Here is a 22404-nt window from a genome sequence, read left to right on the forward strand (position 1 = left end):
GTAGCCGCGTGGTTCCAGACTAAAGTGCCTAGAACCGCTCGGCCACTGCGGTCGGCCTTAATCCACATATTTGACACGTAGGTATCTAGATCACGATTTAAAGTCTGTTTATACTTTGCTGATATTCAGTCCACGTCAATCATATTGCAACTACATGATGGCAGTTCATGATCTAAGCAGGGTGATAAAAATTGTTTATCTGCTTGTAGCAGCACAAACACTAACCTATCATTTTTTAGGGATTTATTACACTAGTAACCATCATCGTTATGGTGACGTCATACTCCTCGCCACAGCAACCAGTGTACGATGTTTTGTAGGAGCCGTCGGAAAATGTCCTTTGTCTAATGGTTTTCCATAGGTGTAGCAACTCATAATACGAAACTCTTTTGATTTCTTGCTTGCTCATTAATTACATTAAGAAGTTTCAGGTTGCCTCGTTTGCAAGGGAAAGAACAAGATAAGGGCGAGCATAACCCTGCTTCATTTTAACATAACAATCCTACTGTTTCCATGTTGAAAGAGTATCTTGACGTGTTCTACAAGCCACAACTGACGTTCCTGGATCATGCAAATAACGTGACCTCCTCTTACTTTTATCATTACGGCGATCCAGGGTAGATTATGAATTTCCATCTTGTAGTTGCAATATGATTGACGTGGAGGGAATTTGGGCAAATTCTAAGCAAACTATAAATCGTCATCTGGAGACGTAAGTGACAAATATGTCGATTAAGAATGAAAAAGATCCTCCGTGGTTTAATAACCAAATTAAAAAACTTTTGAAGTAATATACATGATGATGATGATGGTGTTTGGTTTGTGGGGCGTTCAAATGCGCGGTTATCAGCACCCATAGAAATTCCCGACCTGGGCTCAGCCCAATCTCGCCACTTTCATGAATGATGATGGAATGATGAGGACAACACATACACCCAGCCGTCTCGAGGCAGGAGAAAAACCCAAACCCCGCCGGGAATCGAACCCGGGACGCCAGGCTCGGGAAACGACAACGCGACCCCGAGTCCCCGAGCTGCGGACTAGTACGTAATATACGTGGGAAGATGATTATCTTTTATACGAATCGTACAACTGAATTCACTTTTGAATTATTGTTGTTGTGGTCTTCAAATGGTTCAAATGGCTCTTAGCACTATGGGACTTAACATCTATGGTCATCAGTCCCCTAGAACTTAGAACTACTTAAACCTAACTAACCTAAGGACATCACACAACACCCAGCCATCTCGAGGCAGAGAAAATCCCTGACCCCACCGGGAATCGAACCCGGGAACCCGGGCGTGGGAAGCGAGAAAGCTAAGTTGTGGTCTTCAGTCCCGAGATTGGTTTGATGCAGCTCACCATGCTACTCTATCTTGTGCAAGCTTCTTCATCTCCCAGTACCTACTGCAACCTACATCCTTCTGAATCTGCTTAGTGTATTCATCTCTTGGTCTTCCTCTACGATTTTTACCCTCCACGCTGCCCTCCAATACTAAATTGGTGATCCCTTGATGCCTCAACACATGTCCTACCAACCGATCCCTTCTACTAGTCAAGTAGTGCCACAAACTTCTTTTCTCCCCAATCCTATTCAAAACTTCCTCATTAGTTATGTGATCTACCCATCTAATCTTCAGCATTCTTCTGTAGCACCACATTTCAAAAGCTTCTATTCTCTTCTTGTCCAAACTATTTATCGTCCATGTTTCACTTCCATACATGGCTACACTCCATACAAACACTTTCAGAAATGACTTCCTGACGCTTAAGTCTATACTCGATGTTAACAAATTTCTCTTCTTCAGAAACGCTTTCCTGGCCATTGCCAGTCTACATTTTATATCCTCTCTACTTCAGTTATTTTGCTCCCCAAATAGCAAAATTCCTTTACTACTTTAAGTGTCTCATTTCCTAATCTAATTCCCTCAGCATCACCCGATTTAATTCGGCTACATTCCATTATCCTCGTTTTACTTTAGTTGATGTACATCTTATACCCTCCTTTCAAGACACTATCCATTCCCTTCAACTGCTCTTCCAAGTCCTTTGCTGTCTATGACAGAATTACAATGCCATCGGCGAACCTCAAAGTTTTTATTTGTTCTCCATGCATTTTAATACCTTCCCCGAATTTTTCTTTTGTTTCCTTCACTGCTTGCTCAATATACAGATTGAATAACATCGGGGAGAGACTACAACCCTGTCTCACTCCCTTCCCAACCACTGCTTCCCTTTCATGTCCCTCGACTCTTATGACTGCCATCTGGTTTCTGTACAAATTGTAAATAGCCTTTCGGTCCCTGTATTTTACCACTGCCACCTTCAGAATTTGAAAGAACGTATTCCAGTCAACATTGTCAAAAGCTTTCTCTAAGACTACAAATGCTAGAAATGTAGGTTTGCCTTTCCTTAATATAGCTGCTAAGATAAGTCGTAGGGTCAGTATTGCCTCACGTGTCCCAATATTTGTACGGAATCCAAACTGATCTTGCCCGAGGTCGGCCCTCTACAAGTTTTTCCATTCGTCTGTAAAGAATCCGCGTTAGTATTTTGCAGCCGTGACTTATTAAACTGATAGTTCGGTAATTTTCACATCTGTCAAGAGGGTATTTCGCCTGTTTCATACATCTTGCTCACCAGATGGTAGAGTTTCGTCAGGACTGGCTCTCCCAAGGCTGTCAGTAGTTCTAATGGAATGTTGTCTACTCCCGGGGCCTTGTTTCGACTCAGGTCTTTCAGTGCTCTGTCAAACTCTTCACGCAGTATTATATCTCCCATTTCATCTTCATCTACATCCTCTTCCATTTCCATAATATTGTCCCTAAGTACATCGCCCTTGTATAGACACTCTATATACTCCTTCCACCTTTCTGCTTTCCCTTCTTTGCTTAGAACTGGGTTTCCATCTGAGCTTTAGATATTCCTGCAAGTGGTTCTCTTTTCTCTGAAGGTCTCTTTAATTTTCCTGTAGGCTGTATCTAATTTACCCCTGGTAAGATAAGCCTCTACGTCCTTACATTTGTTCTCTAGCCATGCCTGTTTAGGCATTTTGCACTTCCTGTCGATCTCATTTTTGAGACGTTTGTATTCCTTTTTGCCTGCTTCATTTACTGCATTTTTATATTTTCTCCTTTCATCAATTAAATTCAGCATTTCTTCTGTCACCCAAGGATTTCTACTAGCCCTCGTCTTTTTACCTACTTGATCCTCTGCTGCCTTCACTACTTCATCCCTCAAAGCTACCCATTCTTCTTCTACTTTTGAATTAGAAATTACTAATTCTCAACCAAGTTTTTGGCACCAGCTGTTAATGTGCCGATTTAGTACCAATTGCAACTTACACCGTTCCACGGTGGACTTTTCCCAGAAAATAAAGTAGGCAGAATGTATAATTTCGATACGCTGAACACGAAAATAGCGATTAAAATCGTCACCTACCTGGCAGTCACAAGTATGTTGTAACTTCAAGTTTCAAAGATACTGCTGCCGTAATCCACAGGCTACATTAATCTAACTTGCCTACTTTATTCGTGCAGGTTCTTTGCTTACCTCTTGTGAAGATCATCTGGAGCATCTCTCTAGTGTCCAGTAGAAATCAACCAACATAGCAACAGTGCACCGTCCTGTGTACAGCTGATCCGTGAGAAAAAATCCCCTGCAGAACAGAACGCCATGCTACTCACTGATTACACTAGAATTCTCTGGTAATGAATCGAGATGGGAGTAAAGAAAGCGCACCTTCAGCGTCGTGTAGCAGCCAACGACCTTATAAGCATGAATGGGTTCGTTCACAAGGTCTCTATATTTTTCAGCTCATCTCTTTCCCAAAAATAATGTTGTCACGTTAAGAAAGCAATGCCACACATGCAGCCGACCAGACGTCAAAGTGAACCCGAAGTGTGTGGCCCTCGACCTTGCAGGAACGTTTATGTATCGAAGCCGAGGGCTCAAAACGGTAGATATTGAACGTGTGATTCTAAATTGTTCATTCGACTGTGGTACCGGGCTTTATGATCATGTCTACTGCAGTCACTACAGCTACGACAAAAGAAGAGCATCGCTAAAACACTTGTATTTGCAAAGGAAACGACTCACCTCACTCTTCGTCGATGTTGCCGTCATGAGAAAGTCCATTTGGTGTGTGTGTGGTACAGGAAGAATTAACTTTTTGCCGTAGCCTGGTAGACTGCCCATGCCTCGCAAAAATATGTGTAGATTGTCATATGCGTCAAATTTTCCTTGTCACCGCCCGTTATGGAAGTACTGATACTGAAACAAGTAGAGTTGGTCTCTTCCTCCTGGACGTCCTCCATTTTTAATGGAGTATTTCACCGATTTCCACAGCCGCTCGACGTTCTGCGTGTGCACAGTGGGATCGTCGGAAGACACGAACGCTACAGAATGATTCACGAACTCATGGTTGAATCTTTCTGATTTCAGTGTCTTGTAGCACTGAAAGCCGTCTGTGGTCATATTTCTACCGGGCAGTATGATGTACTTTTTCAGTCCGACTAAACCTTGTCTCTGGAGAACACTCTTACCTCAAATCACTTGCGGAACTCTCGTTATGTACCAGCAAATATCCAAATATATACGACTTCATTCTTTAAAGGTAGTCCTCTCTGGCTTTTTCCTCCTTGCTATGTGCGACTCGTCCACTTCAACAATCTGATTTGGTCCACAGATCGATACACTGTCGTTCGTCACTATTACATAACACACGTCTGTGTAAAACCCGAAATAGTCGCACACGGTATAGGTAGATAAGTCATTTTTTGATTCTGTTGCTTGAAGGGTATAATCCCTAATCCAGCAAGATACAGGAATCATGCTGGTCTGAATCGATAATTTCGAACAGTCAAACCATTCATTCTTACTGATAGTCGTTCGCTTACCACAGTTTGGACAATGAATTTGTAAAGGTATTTCACTCTCAGAACGCTACTTCGTAAATATTATAGACTTTTCTCACCGCAGTCTACACAGTCCCTCTTTTGGACTTCCAGTATTAGTCAATGTTTCCTACAAAAAATTCACTTTTCTACATTACAAAAGCATGGAATTAGATTCTTCCAAGTGAGGCAATCGGCCGAAGAAACATCTACGACACCAGACCGCCCGACTCACTACCGACATAAATCGTGTAGAATTCCCTAGCAACTCACAAAAAATTTACCATAACGTCCGCCACCACAGTCACGTGATCGATTTAGAATCGCACGTTCGATGTCTATCGTTTGGAGACCCCGGCTTCGATAGCCAATCATTCTTGGAAATGTATCAGAATGACGCAGATGCCAAGAGTTTGGCTTCACGCTTTTTAAGACCTAAATACCTAACCATATCACTGATTTCACACTATGCGATTCTGTGTGATTCTCCAGAAGACGATGATGGTGTAAATGTAGAGCCAGTCTCACTGACTTTATGTGTCGAATCAGCACCATAGCTACCACTGCTTGATAGTGGTACATGTGGAGGAACCGGAACTCCCAATCCTTCGCCACAAGCCACAGGACGATGACAGATGAGATGACAGGGTACTGAATATTCTGCTTGGTTTTGACATTGATTCGTTTCCTCACGGGAGATACCACAGAAAAGTAGCAATCCGATGCATTATTTTACGGTTCATGTCAAATAGAGGGCACACCAAACTTCATGGAGACGTTTTTATCCCGTATCCAAGACATCAGTGTAGACAAACGTGGGATGCAGCGCAAGTAGGGAGCTAACGATTTCCTTTCGTCCCCAAATCGATATGCAAGTACAGGGGTAATGCTTATTTCACTGATTTAGTCAATGGTCGCCTTGTTGAATCACAAATAATAGCTCCACGACTGTAGCAAAAGTTATCAGGTTTGTTGCAGGGTGTGGAGCACATTTGTGAAAGCGTACATGTGCACAATTTTCAACACTTCACTTGCCAGCCTCCATGACACTTGTTCCAGCAACAAGTGAACTAACGGAGCACAGGAGTATGCAGCCTTGACAACGACAACTAAAATCGCGTCAGGCTTCTACTTTCGACAGTGCTCACGTGTTTGGATGCTCCGCACAAGAGTCATGGTGTAAAGCAGCGTTCCCTTAATTACACTCGAAGCGTCCACCTGACTCACTTAGGGTAGAGGAACCCTTGTCATAACTCATTTCACCGCAATGACTTTCAAATCTCCGATGAAATATCCCATAAGTGCGAATGTGAAACGCAAACACCGTATTTACTTGTCACCCTGATAGCATACAAGTTTAACCATGCCATTCACGTTCAGCAAAATTTAATCTATAAAGCATGGAAACATTAATTTCTAAAAATAAAAAAAATAAAAAAGTTTGTGGATCAACGATATTTGTCCATCGCGCTAGACACATGGGTGGACATCGAGATGAACACAGTTATTTGCCTATTATTCACTCGTGGAGCGTAGGTTTGGCACCCTGAACAGTTGCTAATGATTGACGATTCTGTGCACACACTCCCGACCATGACTGTGTGACATTCACTGTTGCGTCTACGCTCTGTCTGTCTCTTCCGTACCTCTGTGACCGCCACCAGCCTTGGAATGTAGCGCTGGCGCCATTTAGCCTGCCAGTCACACTCTGATAACGCGAAAACCATGCAAGGATTCACAGTAACAAAACTTGTGTTTCTGATCTGCCATTATGACAAGAGAAATACTTTCCTCTAAAGGTCTTTTTTTGACGGTACTTTTTCAACCAAAGGATCCAATCAAAGGGGTACTGCGTCCGGAGACATCTGAAGTGTCCAAGAGAACTAACACGTTAAAAACTAAAGAAGTCTTTATAGTTTCTGAGGATGTTTCCAGAATTAAGAAACGAAACGTCGTGCACAAAAACATATCTTTTGCCAGACGACCCACCCATAACTACAGTCACGGAGATTGTCTAATGGTTGCTCAGTACACATGTATGAAATATTTACCATAGTCTAGATAAAAGGAGAAATTGAAGCCGTCTGATATCGTCCCGCATTGGAATGGCAGTAGCAAGAGAGACTTAGCTGTAAGTTTGTACACAGAGTGTAACTGTTGCACAACCATTCCAAAGTTAAGATACGAAAATAAGTCATCCACATATTGTTTTTTGACCTTACAAGTAAAATGTAGCAAAACAAGTGACACATGTAATGCAGACGGCCTTCGTCATGTTGAGCCAGCTGGTGCATCTTGTATCGCGAAAAAAATTGTCTACAGAAGATGTTAAAGATGCATCTCAATAAAAAAGCATCCGCTTCTAAAACAGTCCTCAATTCAAATCTCCAGCAGAGGACGGCGCTCAGACACAACACCATTATACACACTGCAATGAAATGCTGGGGAATATCTTCTCTTAAAATGTCTGAACTTAGGAAAACATAATATAAAGAAAAAGTAGATACATCTGTACTAATCGAAGCTAGAATAACGAAAAAAAAAACATATTCTGAGTTTACAAATTGCCTAATCCGCTTCCTCCATACAACAAACGAGATAGCTAATAGAACTTAAGTTTGTGTCTGCAATGGATTAAGAAATTATTTTACTATAATTAAACAATTGAATGTAGAAGACGAATTAGAAATGATCAAACCAGAACTATGAGTGTGCAGAAAACATTTTGTCATTTGTGGCTTATACAATCCTCCAAGCAACAAAATATGATTTATATATGATCGATGTATGTTCTAAAATGTGATAATTGTTAGTTTAAATGCTCACATTCCTCTCTTTTGCTATGAAGGTATTAACTGAGCTTGTAAAACTTTTGAACATTTCTTCAGATGAGATACAACTTACATTTACAAGGGGGGACCCAAAACAAACGGAACTGTTGTCATAAAAAATTTATTGATGAACCTTTTTACAAAATTACTTCAGTCACCTTGAAAATACTCTCCATTACATGCGATGCACTTGTCAAGTCTCTTTTCCCACTGTTAGCAGCACGTTTGGAACTCTTCAAGTTTGATATTGTCCAGTGCCCTTTGCAAAGCTGTTTTTACCGCCTCCACATCGTCATAACGCTCCCCTTTTACCGTTTTTTTCATTCGTGGAAATAGCAAAAAGTCTCACGGGGCTAGGTCCGGCGAATAGGGAGCTTGGGGAACGACAGACGACCTCTGAGATGCCAAATAGCGGGTCACTCGTAAGGCCGTGTATGCTGGAGCGTTGTCGTGATGCAGAAAGCAGTCACCTGATCGCTAAAGTTCCGGGCGTTTCCTCCTCACATCCTCTCGCAGGCGCCTTAAAACATCCAAGTAAAAGTGCTGGTTAACCATCTGGCCAGGGGGTACGAATTCCCGATGCACAATTCCACGAACACCAAAAAAGACAATGATCATCGTCTTCACATTTGACCTTACTTGGCTTGCTTTTTTTGGTCTGGGAGAGTTGGGAGTCCTCCACTGGCTTGACGCTTGCTTGGTTTCTGGGTCATACCCGTAACACCAACTCTCATCCCCTGTAATGACTTTGTTCAAGAAGTTTGGACCACGTGCAAACTCTGTTTTCAAGTCCTGACACACATTCATGCGGATGGCTTTTTGCTCCTGTGTGAGAAGGCATGGAACAAATTTAGCAGCAACACGTCTCATGTGCAAATCCTCACTCAAAATCCGCTGGCGCGAGCTCCAACTGATTCTCTCAGAGTGCATATTTCACTATCATAGAATGCTGTGCTCTATACGCACAATCGTAAACATTTCTTCCTTAAATTAAGGTTTAAATTTGATACCAGGAGCCTTCTCTTGGCTAGGAACTCCCTTTTTTCCCGTGTGTTAGTCTGCTTCTGATGTTCCCCTTGCTCAGTCTGTTGTTGTCTATTTTTCTGTCTAAGTAGCAGAATTCCTTAACTTCACCTACTTCTTGATCAGGAATTCATATGTCAAGTTCCCACTATTCTCTTTAGGGGCTAGTTCTGATTACTTTTGTCTTTCTTTGATTTACCCTCAATCCATATTCTGTATGCTATAGGCTGTTCATACCATTCAGCAGAGTCTGTAATTCCTCTTCACTTTTACTGAGGATAACAATATCATCGAATCTTGTCACAAATGTTCAAAATGTGTGTGTACTCGAAGTGACCAAACTGCTGAGGTCATCGGTATCTAGACTTACACGCTACTTAAAATAACTTAAACGAACTTATGCTAAAAACAACAAACACACCAGTGCTCGAGGGAGGTCTCGAACCTCCGGAGGTAGGGGCTGCGCATTACGTGACATAGCGCCTCAAACCCGCGGCCACTCTACGCGTGTTGGTAGGTTCCTATGGGACCAAACTCTTGAGGTCATCGGTCCCTCGGCTTACACACTACTTAATCTAACTTAAACTAACTTACGCTAAGGACAACACACACCCATGCCCGAGGGAGAACTCGAAGCTCCGACAGGGGGAGCCGCGCGAACTGTGGCAAGGCGTCTAAGACGGCACGGCTACCCCGCGTGGCTAAATATTGTCACTGATATCTTTTAACTTTGAATTTTAATTCCAGTCTTGAACCTTTCTTTAATTTCCATCATTGCTTCTTCGATGTGTAGACAGAACAATTGGGGTGAAAGACTACTTTCGTGCCTTACATCAGTTTTAATCTGAGCATTTCATTTTTGGTCTTCCACTCTTTTTGTTCCCTCTTGGCTCTTATATATATTGCATCTCACCTGCCTTTCCCTATAGGTCACACCTACTTATCTCCAAATTTCTTACATCTTGCACCATTTTATATTGTCGAACGCTTTTTCCAGGTCGAGAAATGCTATGTCCTGTCTTGATTTTTTTTAGTCTGGCTTCCATTATCAACCGCAAAGTCAGAATTCTCCCACTGAAGCCCCTACCTTTCCTTAGGCCACCCTGATCGTCATTACACCAATACTGAAACAAGAGAACCCAGCATATAATTTGGAGATTAGACCTAAAACTATTGAAAACATGATAAAGAATCGATTGTAATGGTACTTTCATATAGATAACCTTCTTTCTATGTACCTACAAGAATTTAGAAAATTCATTTCAACCACTAATCAGAGTTTAATCCTCTCATAAGAACTGAAAGATGCCTTGAGTAGCAGCAATTATTCCCTAGCGTGTCTTGCTTGTTTTAAAGGACCCTGTGACAATATATTGAGAGTAAAGTTGCTAGAAAGACTAAGAAACGTACACATTTGATGTGGGAATGGATAAGTAACTTCATACAAGAAGAATTATGTCCAACTAAGATAAATAATGTATTATGTAAATACAATAAATGGAAGAAGGGAGGTCCTCGAGAGGCTATGACCTTTCAGACATTATTTATCTTATTAATGAGCTCTCCTCATATATCTGCTACAGAAGAAGTAAAAGCAGGTCTCTGTGCTGATTATCTAATTACTTGGATTTCATTACTAGACAACAAAAGAAATTAAATATCAAATGAAGCAAGAGATAAATCACCTTGAAGAATAGTCACATGAAAGCATTATGGAAATCAACTCTGCGAAAATCTACTATCAAATATTTTCATACGTCCCTCTCATTCAAAAGTAGCTATATAAAAAGGAGTAGAACATGTACGGCAAGGTGAGCACCCTAAATATTTGCGGGGATATATGGATCGCGAATTAATGTAGCAGACCCATATAAATAAAACTGCGGGAAATCTAAAAACAGACTCAGTATACTAAAGAGATTAGCTGACAGCAAATCAGGATTTTCGAGGACAGTACCCAACCACAACTACAAAACCTACATAAGACTAATTGTACTATATAGTAAGGAGGCACTTGTCGCGCTAATGCCAGAAATATCAGCAAGGTAGCAAAAGTTCACTACCAGGCACTGAGAATTACAGCTATTGGCATAAAATCAACAACTTTAATATAATTGAGAATCCTAACTCGATTAGAACCTGCTGAAATAAGTATTCAACGGTTACTCATGCTTCAGTACGAGAAAGTGTTTCGCCAAACCAGTCGTATTGAATGGATATACAGAATCATGTAACAATAATTGTAGACTGTTGAAAACACTAACTGGCTTTAAGATTGCAATATATACTGCCGAAAGTCTATTCTTAAAAATTTATTTTCCCACTTACTCCAGCTCTGCTTCCTCAGTGGGAGTACCAGCTAGAAATAATGGATAATTACATGAAAAGTGGAACAGGTAAATTAATAGCAAGACCTACAGAGTTGGAAACATTTAATCAGAGATCCCCTGAAGATCAGCCGCTCCACATTTGGTTAATTAACAGAAAAACAAGGAAAGGTTAGCGTAGGAATATACATCAAACTGTCCCCTACCAAACTTTAGGGCCACTCAAATTCTAAAGGTGATGGCGAAGCCATCAGTATTGCAACAATCAGCTAACTATTTGCGCACATTCTACAAAACAATTACATTTTGTGATTCTAAAACAGAAATATCGGCAGTTATCAGCACAAGATCTAAAAATCGTTCAAGTTATAGAAGTTCAAGAAGTAATTTAATGTCTACTAAGGACCTACATAACAATTGCCATTCAATAGATACCTTCTCACTGTAGTTTAGATGATAATGAAATGCAGACTTTCCTCCCCAACACGCAGAAGAATTAGACAGGCTATAAAAATTAATAACGTGTGTTCTACAGCAATATGCATTATTAACAACAAATTTCAAGAAGAAATGAAGTAATAGAATAAAATTTCATGTTAGGGAAACATGTGGAAGAACATCATGGACGACGCTTTAGTGCCTGAAGGACAAAGCAGTAGCCCTATTCTGATTGACTACTAGACATTACCCTTTGGGTGCTCATATGCATAGGATATCACAAGTGCGATATCCAGAATGTGTTCTGAATCACAAGTTGGTTCGATAATTAACAATGAAAATCTAAAATAGTGTAGTAAATTGATTGTATTTGAGAGTGATCAACATTGTACTGTGCAGCAAGAGGGCGGATAACAAAACGACAAGTGCAAGAACATTAATAACAATACTTTTGCTCCGCTCATTTATCAGTTTTTATTTCATACATTATATTAACTGTGAAAAATAGGAACTGTTTATTTTTTGTGTTGTTATTTTGGCTAAATTACATGTGCTTGTAATTCTCAGATGTGAATGTCTTTTATTGTGGTTCATTACCAGACATTGTTTGTCCGCCAGCTGAGTCGTTAAAGTGTAAAAATATCAGTTTATTTAAATGTCCCAGGCAATACGGGAGAAAAAAATTAATTGCTGCTCCCCTGCCCTTGTTTCATATTACAGACTAATAATTACAGAATGTAATGTTCTGGCGGGAATGTGAAGTAAACATATTCAGCTAATTTTCCGAATTAGATACGGATCGCTAATTTTACGCTATTGTAAGTTAATTTTCCACTTTCCAGTGCTACAACTGAATGTCAAGATTCTCTTACCCTACCGTCGATAACGGCGAATCAGCAGTAATGCTCATTTTCTGCAGCGCATTAGCCAACGGTATTTCTGGAATTCCATCACTCGGCTGAAATAAATCAACAACAAAAACGAATATTTCTTCTTTGGCGTTGCACAGTGCAAAGGTGTCTGAGATGGTACAACAAAGGATTAAAATCTTTAACGAATCTACATATTTGGAATTTGTAGCGGAGCTGTTTCTGAAAAGATTAAGGAAAACCAAGCATGCATTCGTTTCTTAACAGAATATCTTACATAACTTCTGGCTGTAGTAACGTTTTGTTAAGAAAACGTATTATTCCACTAGTCATTCCTAAAATCTGTTGACTCAACATTTCAGATCCTTATTTAGCTTCTCGTTAATACATATTGCTCATCAGTAAAGTTTAAGAATAAAGATATTCAGTTCCTCTTCAGTTCTAGGTATGCATGTCGTATTACATTTTTTTCGCGTAATCCGATTATTGGCTATGTAGAGAACCTCATGGTTGCTTTCTGCACACAGGAAGTCATTTTTTCCATTTCTTACTTGTCAATCTTAAGTTTTACTTAGTCACTGTTCTCATATAACATATATTCTAGATCGATATTTGTCGATATTACAAGCCTTTACACGAACGTCTCTGTTTATTTGACATTTGAGATTATTGAAAAGAACCTGTTATTTATTGCATAAAAAGGTAACAGAGGCTTACTAGCTTATTACATGTAGTGCTTATGTACAATATTTTACCTTTGACGTAAAATTTTATGTTCAGTCCACCGGCAAAGCCAAAGGTTGTCCTTTATATGGTATCGTAGCCGATGGTTTCATAAAAACTAAGTCGGAGTTAAAAATTAAGTTATGTTTTTATGCATTTTATGATCACGACTTCATTTTTGCTTTCAGTGGAATGCCCAAGAATTGAAAGTGTTGGTTAACACCTTTAATGGTTTTCGTCATAAAATTGCATCTAGAAAAGAAGTTCATGAGAACACTTCGTTAAATTTCCTAATTTGAAATTATCCACAATAGTACTAAGTCTGATATTCATCGTAATACAACATATTTATTTATTTTTTTTTTTTTTTTTTGGATCATCAGTGTTCTGCCTGGTTTGATGCGGCCCGCCACGAATTCCTCTCCTGTGTCAAACTCTTCATCTCAGAGTAGCACCTCAACCTACGTCCCCAATTATTTATTGGACGTATTTCAATCTCTGTCTTCCATTACAGTTATTGCCCTCTACAGTTCCCTCTAGTACCATTGAACTCATTCCCTCATGTCTTAACAGATGTCCTATCATCCTGCTCCTTTTCCTTATCAGTGTTTTCCACATATTCCATTCATCTCCGATTCTGCCCAGAGCCTCCTCATTTCTTGCCGTATCAGTCCATCTAATTTTCAATATTCGTCTGTAGCACCACATCTCAGATGCTTCGATTCTCTTCTGTTCAGGTTTTCCCACAGTCCATGTTTCACTGCCATACAAGGCTGTACTCCAGAAGTACGTTCTTAGAAATTTCTTCCTCAAATTGAGGTCTGTGTTTGATTCCAATAGTCGTCCCTTGGCTAGGAATGCCCGTTTTATCATTGTTAGACTGCTTTTGATGTCCTCCTTGCTTCGTCCATCATTGGTTATTTTACTCCCTAGGTAGCAGAATTCCTTAACTTCATCTACTTCGTGGGGATCAATCTTGATGTTAAGTTTCTCGCTGTTCTCATTTCTGCTGCATCTCATTACTTTCTTTTTTCTTAGATTTACTCTCAGTCCGTATTCTTTATTCATTAGACTGTCCATTCCATTCAGTAGATCACGTAATTCGTCTTCACTTTCACTCAGGATAGCAATGTCATCAGCGAATCGTATCATTAATATTCTTTCATCTTCAATTTTAACTCCACTCCTGAGCATTCCCGACAACAATCAATTAATCAGGTTAAATCCAGTATAAGCTATAATCATTACGAAAAGGGTATGTTCGACCAGATAATTATTAATAAAACGACAAAATAAACAGGTAAATGGCTAGTATATTTCCGTTCCTTTTTTGGGTAATATACCTTAATGATTAGGTACATGACTCCTTTTACAAAATCAGGCTTCTAGGAAATGGTATCTAACTCTTATCCTGGTAATTACATAGGACAGACTGGAAGGTGTAAGGAGCATGTGCTGGGAAGAAAATGAAGAAATGTATAAAATTCTTTTTGCCGACCATTTGCTTATTTATGATCATTCTACAAGGAAATTGGAAGAAACTGTAATTTTACGTAAAGAGGTAAAAGGCTGTAAATTAAGTTTATTAAAAGAAACTGAAAAATTGAAGCATTTAGTTAAAATAGGTGATAACTTCTTGAATGATCAGCTGCTGGTAGGAAATAAGAACATCCTCGACTGTTTTAAATCGCTGTTCACGGCTGCATAGCATGTGTTTACCCTTTCCACGAGCGTGTCGTTTCCCTCTAGACATTTGCTCTGTGCCGTAAGTTAACCCCAGTTTTCATTTGTATAACAATTTTATGTATATGTAGTGGTATTCTCAACCTCTTCGACACATTCTTGCAATGTTTTCAGCCTGAACGGAGTTTTGAAACTTGTTAGATAGTTTCCGTCATCTGCTGTTCGTAAATTTCTCTGATCCAAATCGAAAGTATGTCCATCTTAGCAATTACCTTTTAATAAACTTTATTTCATGTTTCCTCTCCCCCCTCCCCCCATGAGCGCAATATTTGTTACTTTTAATAGCACTATCTAATACATGCATGCCGAAAAGTCATTGCAGTGTTCTTCTGTTAGAAGCTACTGTTTTAGCCGACGAGTCTTCATTCTAGCAATTACTTTTTAATAAATATTAGTTTATTTTTGCCCATCCTGCCCCCTCTTTTTTGCAGTGGTTTTTACGTGTCCATTAATAACACTTTTTACTACCTGCACGGGAAAATTTCGTTGTACTGTTACCCTGTTCTAGGAATATTTTGAGATTCCATTTTCTACACGCACTTTTATATGTGATCGGTCTTATAACGTTTTAGATTAACAGTAGTCTTACGCAGGACATGCTTTTATTTACCTATCGCCCTCTGCATTTAACTTTCCTTAGCGCTAGAGCATATAATTTGGGTGGTCAACATTTTGCTATTTGTCTTATACGTACTGTTCTAATTCCGATGAAATCAATGTGGTTCATCAGATGCTAAGTGTAGGGGTCCACTAACAGAAAGCCCTGATTGGCGTCAACGCTGACCATGTTGCAGCAGTCTTAACACACGGCTTGCCATTATTTGTGCTCGTTCGGTGAATGCCTTATTTGACAGTGTACTTTGTGAGCATTCGGCGTAAAAGTAATTTTGCTTATTTTAAGTATATCTGATCTACAGTTGTCATTTCTTTGTGGTAGTTTTAAGTACTCTTGTAAACTCGAGTGTAGTTTTTAGGGTCGATTACAACGTCGGAAAAGACAATTTTAAAATTGTAGGAACCTATGTCATGGGTTACAGTAAACCTTTATTTGTAACTAGAGGGTTAATTTTTTCATCTTCAATTTTACTGTCGTACAATGACCGAATTGACAGCCTCGTTTAAGATATCCATTCATATAGTCTAGACAGCTTCAATATGACACTGGAAAATCTGATCGAAACGCCTTTAATTACTTACTCATTTAAGTTTCTTTTCATAATTCCATCTCATTCCCATTTTCAAATTTTTTCTGATATACATTCGCTTTACGGAATACCACTGCCAAATATAGAGGCTTGGCAGCTCTGGTAATCAGCTGAAGCCACGTTTGTCTTAACTGGTTGAAAATATTCACTTTAAATAGGGTAAAGTGATTGTTTCAAGCGTATTTTATACCCAAGTTCCTTTCTTTATAACTCATTCTCCTGCGATATTGAAGATTTCGTCTCCTGAGTTTTGTTTCTCTATGATCACGTGAAATTGCATTCTGCCTAGTAGGAGTTATTCTATCAACAGTAAATCTAATATCAAATAATATTCCTGATAAGTAGTGATTAAAATTTACATTTTACTGTGTTTGATTTACTTAACAGTTAAGTATGTCTGAGTTCTTTTTAGGCCGAAATAATTATCGCGTTAAAATATATACCCGAATAGCTTGACTATAGTGCAAAAGGTGTTACGTGTTTTAAACCTGTTTTTAAGCGTTTAATTTCTGATGAAATAAGTATGGATTTTGCTGTAGGGTAGTCTCACAGGGAGTGGTATGCGTAGACTGTGGGCTGACATTTCACTGAGACGACTACAGTAGAGAATCTAATGGGATACTCAGCAAGTTTCTCCAGTAAAACTGTAGGCCCTTTAAAAAAGGACAGGCGAATGGCAAAGCACAGAGGAAAGATTTGTCCCCTTCCGTTGAGTTACATAATGCGAAATTTGAATTAGATAATTTGAAAGGGGAAAAGCGTGGGAACTGGTAAAGGTAATATGTAATGGTCGAAAGGATAACAGCTCTGATACTTCTTCAACATTTGATCTTTCAGTGTCCAATAAATTTGACTTATTACCTTAACATCACGACTGTGCTGTTCCTAGCGCCGCTATCTATTTCCACCCGTGTAATTATTCCAGTGCTTACCTATGTTTCCTTGCAGTGCGGTGAAATCTGACACGTTTCTGTGTGCTTTTCTCAACTCATGTTATTGTTTCGACTGTATGTTGTCAACACGGCCTTGCCGAAGTGGTTACACCGGTTCCCGTGAGATCACCGAAGTAAAGCGCTGTCGGGCCTGGTCAGCACTTGGATGGTGACCATCCAGGCCGCCATGTGCAGTTGCCATTTTTCGGGGTCCACTCACCCACGTGATGCCAATTGAAGAGTTACTCGACCGAATAGTAGCGGCTTCGCTCAAGAATACCATCATAACGACCGGGAGAGCGGTGTGCTAACCCCACGCCCCTCCTATCCGAATCCTCCACTGAGGATGACACGGCGGTCGCATGACCCCTGTAGGCCACTCGTGGCCTGAAGATGGATTGTGTTGTCAACATTTTGAAGATTTTGGTGGCAGGAACCAGTGCTATGAAAATAAGAACGTTACAATTAATTTATTTTGACAGTCTCATGAAGGTTTTTACCCGTGGAGGGAATGCATACACAATGCAATCCGGAAAATAGATGTTTTAAGAATTTCTGTCCTTGAGTAATAGATTTCAAAAAATGGTTCAAATGGCTCTGAGCACTATGGGACTTAACATCTCAGTTCATCAGTCCCCTAGAATTTAGAACTACTTAAACCTAACTAACCTAAGGGCATCACACACATCCATGCCCGAGGCAGGATTCGAACCTGCGAACGGAGCAGTCGCGCGGTTCTAGACTGAAGCGCCTAGAACCGCTCAGCCACCATGGTCGGCAATAGATTTCAAAATATGTTTTCTGAACTATGCCATGTAGGAATATCATTGCAAAGAAATAATAGAAACCTCAGATGTTGGTTGGTACCCATCTGTGCACATGTGATCGTTGTTCGATTCTCTTCTGTTCAGGTTTTCCCACAGTCCATGTTTCACTGCCATACAAGGCTGTACTCCAGAAGTACGTTCTTAGAAATTTCTTCCTCAAATTGAGGTCTGTCACATTAGTTATTATTGCTAACAATTTATCTCAAAAACGAATGCGAAAATACACGGACCCTTTCGGCTGGTGTAGACCTCAAAGAAAACAATGTAGAGCTTTCCGAATTTTGCCAACTGTGGACCCAAGCGCCGTTTGTTGAGCACGCAGCGCTGTGTCACTATGAGGCACGAACACAGTTCTTTGAGCACGGTCGAGGGTTTAAGTAGGAGGTCACAGTGGGTGAAGAATGCTTCTGGCAAAGTAACGAAGTGTAGGTCGGCTGCAAAGGAGAATAGGAAGGAAAGAGCCTTGCTGATAGGTAACAGCGATTTGGGGTTGTGGGCCAAATGATCCAGCACAGATTAGGAACAGGGTACCAGGTCACAACTATTGCGAAGCCAAATACTAGTCTTATCCACGTGACAGAGGGCATAGAAAGTTCGTCCAAATCTTCTAACAAAGACGTTCGTGTTATTGTAATAGGTAGAGCAGGCAACAATCTGGCTAAAGACAAAAATAACAGTCTTGGAGTGAAATAGACGAAACACAAGTAGCAACTACACACACAAGTAAGAGTTCTGTGAAGGTCAGTGTAGTACCATGACCAGGCATGGTTTAACACTGCTGTGAGCCGTGCGCACACGAAGTTGAGCAGGCTGCTGCTGATTAAAGTGAAATCACGCATTTGTGTAACGGTTATTGCTACAATTGGTAGATGGTGATATACTAGACGCGGCCTGCCCCTACTTAAAGGCGTAACGATAGGTTGGCTGAGTTTCTTGCAGAAAGTGTACGGGGCAACATCACGACACAGTGCAGGATCTCTGTGGTTAGTAGTGTCAGAGATGAGATTTTTTAACTTAGAATTAGCATTCAGACAGTCTGTTACGAAAGAAGTTACAATAAAAGAAGCGCCACACGAAATGCTTAAGAATGCACAGAAAAATTAGATAATTTCATCAGAATATTACAGGGCTGAGGTAGAAGAGCTTGTTTCCTGTTTGCAAAATTCAGAGACCGTAAAAGGTGGACATCCTGTGCAAATCTTAGCACCACATAGACACAAGGTTAGAGAATTTATATGTAAAAGAATGTGTCATATTAGTGACGTAGAGCTAATATGGAAATAGGAGGACTCGTGACACTTATTAAGACAGAACACAAGTTTAGAAACGTTGAGATTTAGTGAACATCATCACATAGAAGTGTGTGCTTGTGAATTAATACTAAAAAAATTGTTCACTTTCAGTTGTAACTGTGTATGGATCCCCATTGGAAAATCTTAAACTATTTATTAGAAATTTGATTGCTCACTATTTGGTCTGTCAGACAGCAGCGAGCAGTTAACAGACTGTGGTGATTTCAGTACAGATTTTCTAATGATTGTGATAGAAAAAGTGATAAGGAAATCCTATTCAGATGCTTCATTTGCATCTCAGTAATTAACTTAGCAACATGCGTAGATAGAGGCGTTAGGGTTCTAATAGATACGGTTTCCTCTGATGAAGATCAAAGCAAGGAAATAATTGTATATACTATAACAAATGCTGTGTCTGATCTTGATCCGGTGTTAAGACAAATGAAATAGTGCCTTAAAGTATTGATATTCCTCAGCAGTAATCAGAATAATTAATGCTCCAGGAATAAATGTTCTGAAAAACAGTGTGCATGAGATACCCTGGGATGAAGTTTATCATGAGCCATATGCTGACATACAGTTTGGTCTGTTACGTGATAAAATCATTTCGTTATTTGAAAATAACTTCTGAAGAGCCAAATACAAATCCCATGGATCACTAGAGGGATTAAAGTTTCAAGTAAAGATCCTGCCGTTGTTGCACACTGCAAAAAGTCTCAAATTACTTACAAAATTATTAAAATTCAAGGAAAATGCGCAGTATGCCAAAAATCAATAATTTCGACAACATATTTAAAGAACGTAGTGAAACGAGAGATACGAAATCTGCCCAAAGAATAAGATAGTATCTCTATTGACTTAAACTGAAGTGCTATAAATGATGAGTCACAGGTAACAGATGTGTTTAATAGTGACTTCTAAAATGAATTACAATACATACAGACAAATGGATCAAGAGGAAAGCACACTACTATGTTAAAAAGCAGCTCTCATAAAACTGAGTTATATGAATTGACTCCTCCCTCGAAATTAAGAAAATTGTACACTTCCCCCAAGTCAAAGCTCATATGGATTTGTTCCTACATAAAATTCCCTGTCTTATCTGAAATATGTAATACATCGCTTACACAAGTAATTTTCCCAGAGATATTGATATACGCTGTTGTTGAGCCCTGTACAAGAAAAGTAATGAGAGAGATGTCAATAAATGCCAACCTTGTTCACTACTGAAATAATTTTCAAAAATTTTTGAGAAAATAGCGTATTACGGTATAGTATCCCACCTGAGAAATAATAATATCCTCAGTAAATCACCGTTTAGATTTCATAACAGTTGACCTACTAAGAATGACCACAGTTTTCAAGCGTTAAATAGCAAAATACCACTATTAGTATTTCCTGTGATGAGTCGGAGGCGTTTAACTATGTGAACCAACCAACAGATAATGTTAAATCTTACCAACGGGATGCAGAAATTTGTACCGAGTAATTCAACGAATGTAATCATGGGAAATTCCTCTGATTGAGGAGGAATCACATAGTGTTCCCCAAGGTTATGTCTTTGGTCCTGCAGTGTTCCTCATATATTAAATGATCTTCCAACTAATATTCAAGAAGCAGTCGTCCTTCCAGATGACACTGGTATTGTAATCAATCCAAAGATACACACAGGTACAGAGGAAAATATAAACAGTGTTCTGAGCGGTGCCATTGTTTGATCTTCTAAGAATGGTCTCAGTAACATTTTTTTAAAGACGCAAAATATTTGGTTCCGCACATCTAGAGGTACTACAACAATGATAAGTATAACAAACGGTGAAGACATAACAAACAGGGTGGAAAGTTTTAGTTTTGTAGAGTTTCATATTAATGAGAATTTAACCTGGAAAAACACATTCTAAAACTTCTAAAACACCTTAGTTCACCAACATTTGTACTTAGACTAACCGAAAATCTTGGGCACCGAAAAAGAGTAAGTTGACATATCTTACGTATTTCATTCAATAACAACACAGAGAATAATATTCTGAGGAACCTCATCTTTAATAAAGAACGTCTTCATCGTTCAAAAACGTTCTGTAAGAATAATATGTGGTCCTCACCAAAAACCATCCTTTACGCAACTTTTAAAGTGATGAGCACTTGACTACTGCTCCTCATAATTTATTCCCTCATGGAGTTCGTTGTAAATAATCCACGGCCATTCAAAAGGAACAGTTATGTACGTAATTACAATATTAGAAGGAAAAATGACATTTATAGCATCCCATTGAGGTTGTCTTTGGCACAAACTGGAGAACCGAGCCAGGTGGCGCAGTGGTTAGCACGCTGGACAAGCATTCGGGAGGACGACGGTTCAATCCAGCGTCCGGCCATCCTGATTTAAGTTTTCCATGATTTTCCTGAAGCGCTCCAGGCACATGTCGGGATGGTTCCCTTGAAAGACACTGCCTACTGCCTTCCCCGTTCTTCCCTAGTCCGATGAGACCGATGACGTCGCTGTTTGTTCTCTTCCCCAAACCACCCAACCCAACAACATGGGGTATATAATAATGTAGCTAAGGTTTTTGATCCCTTAACCAGTGACACAAAATGTCAGACTGACAGTGAAGTAAAATTTGTAAACGAACTGTAAAAATTTCTCCTTGAAAACATCTTCTATTCCACAAAAGTATCGTAGTGTGGAAAAGGTGGTGGGTAGGAATTAACAAGTCCTAATTGTATATGTAATTGGAAGAATCATAAGAACTAACTAAAAGAAACAGCAAGTAACATAGTATCGTACTTCTTAATGACACAGACACCTATATTTCGTCTTTATTTGCCAATACCAGCTACTAAATTTTCAATAAATGTGTCTTTCATTGACGGGAATAAACGTAACGTATGAGTGCTGGCTCTGGGACATGGACGATGATAGACGAAAGTTCGCACCTGTCAGTGATTCGTGCTCGGATGGCCGAAGGTATTAAGGCGACTGCTCGCATAAGGCAGGAAATCAGCGTTCGTGGCCCGGTCCGGCACAAGTTTCCATTCCGATATACAGCCGAAGATGGATCATATTAAACTGCGAATACATTTTCCGTACGAAATAATTTCATATTAAATTAAGATTTCAGTGGTATTTATTTGGGGTCAGTGAAGGGAAAAACGAGGAAGACAAGGATTTCTGATCAGATGAGTGTGGGATAATGTCAGCAGCAGCAGAAAATTGTATAACGGGAGTACTATTAATTATGAATGGAAAGGTAGCCCCGAGAGTGTGTTACTCTCTAGAGTTTATTGATAGGGTTGCTTTC

This window comes from Schistocerca serialis, chromosome 8 (genome assembly GCF_023864345.2).
Source record: "Schistocerca serialis cubense isolate TAMUIC-IGC-003099 chromosome 8, iqSchSeri2.2, whole genome shotgun sequence".
In the NCBI taxonomy this organism is placed as follows: Eukaryota; Metazoa; Arthropoda; class Insecta; order Orthoptera; family Acrididae; genus Schistocerca; species Schistocerca serialis.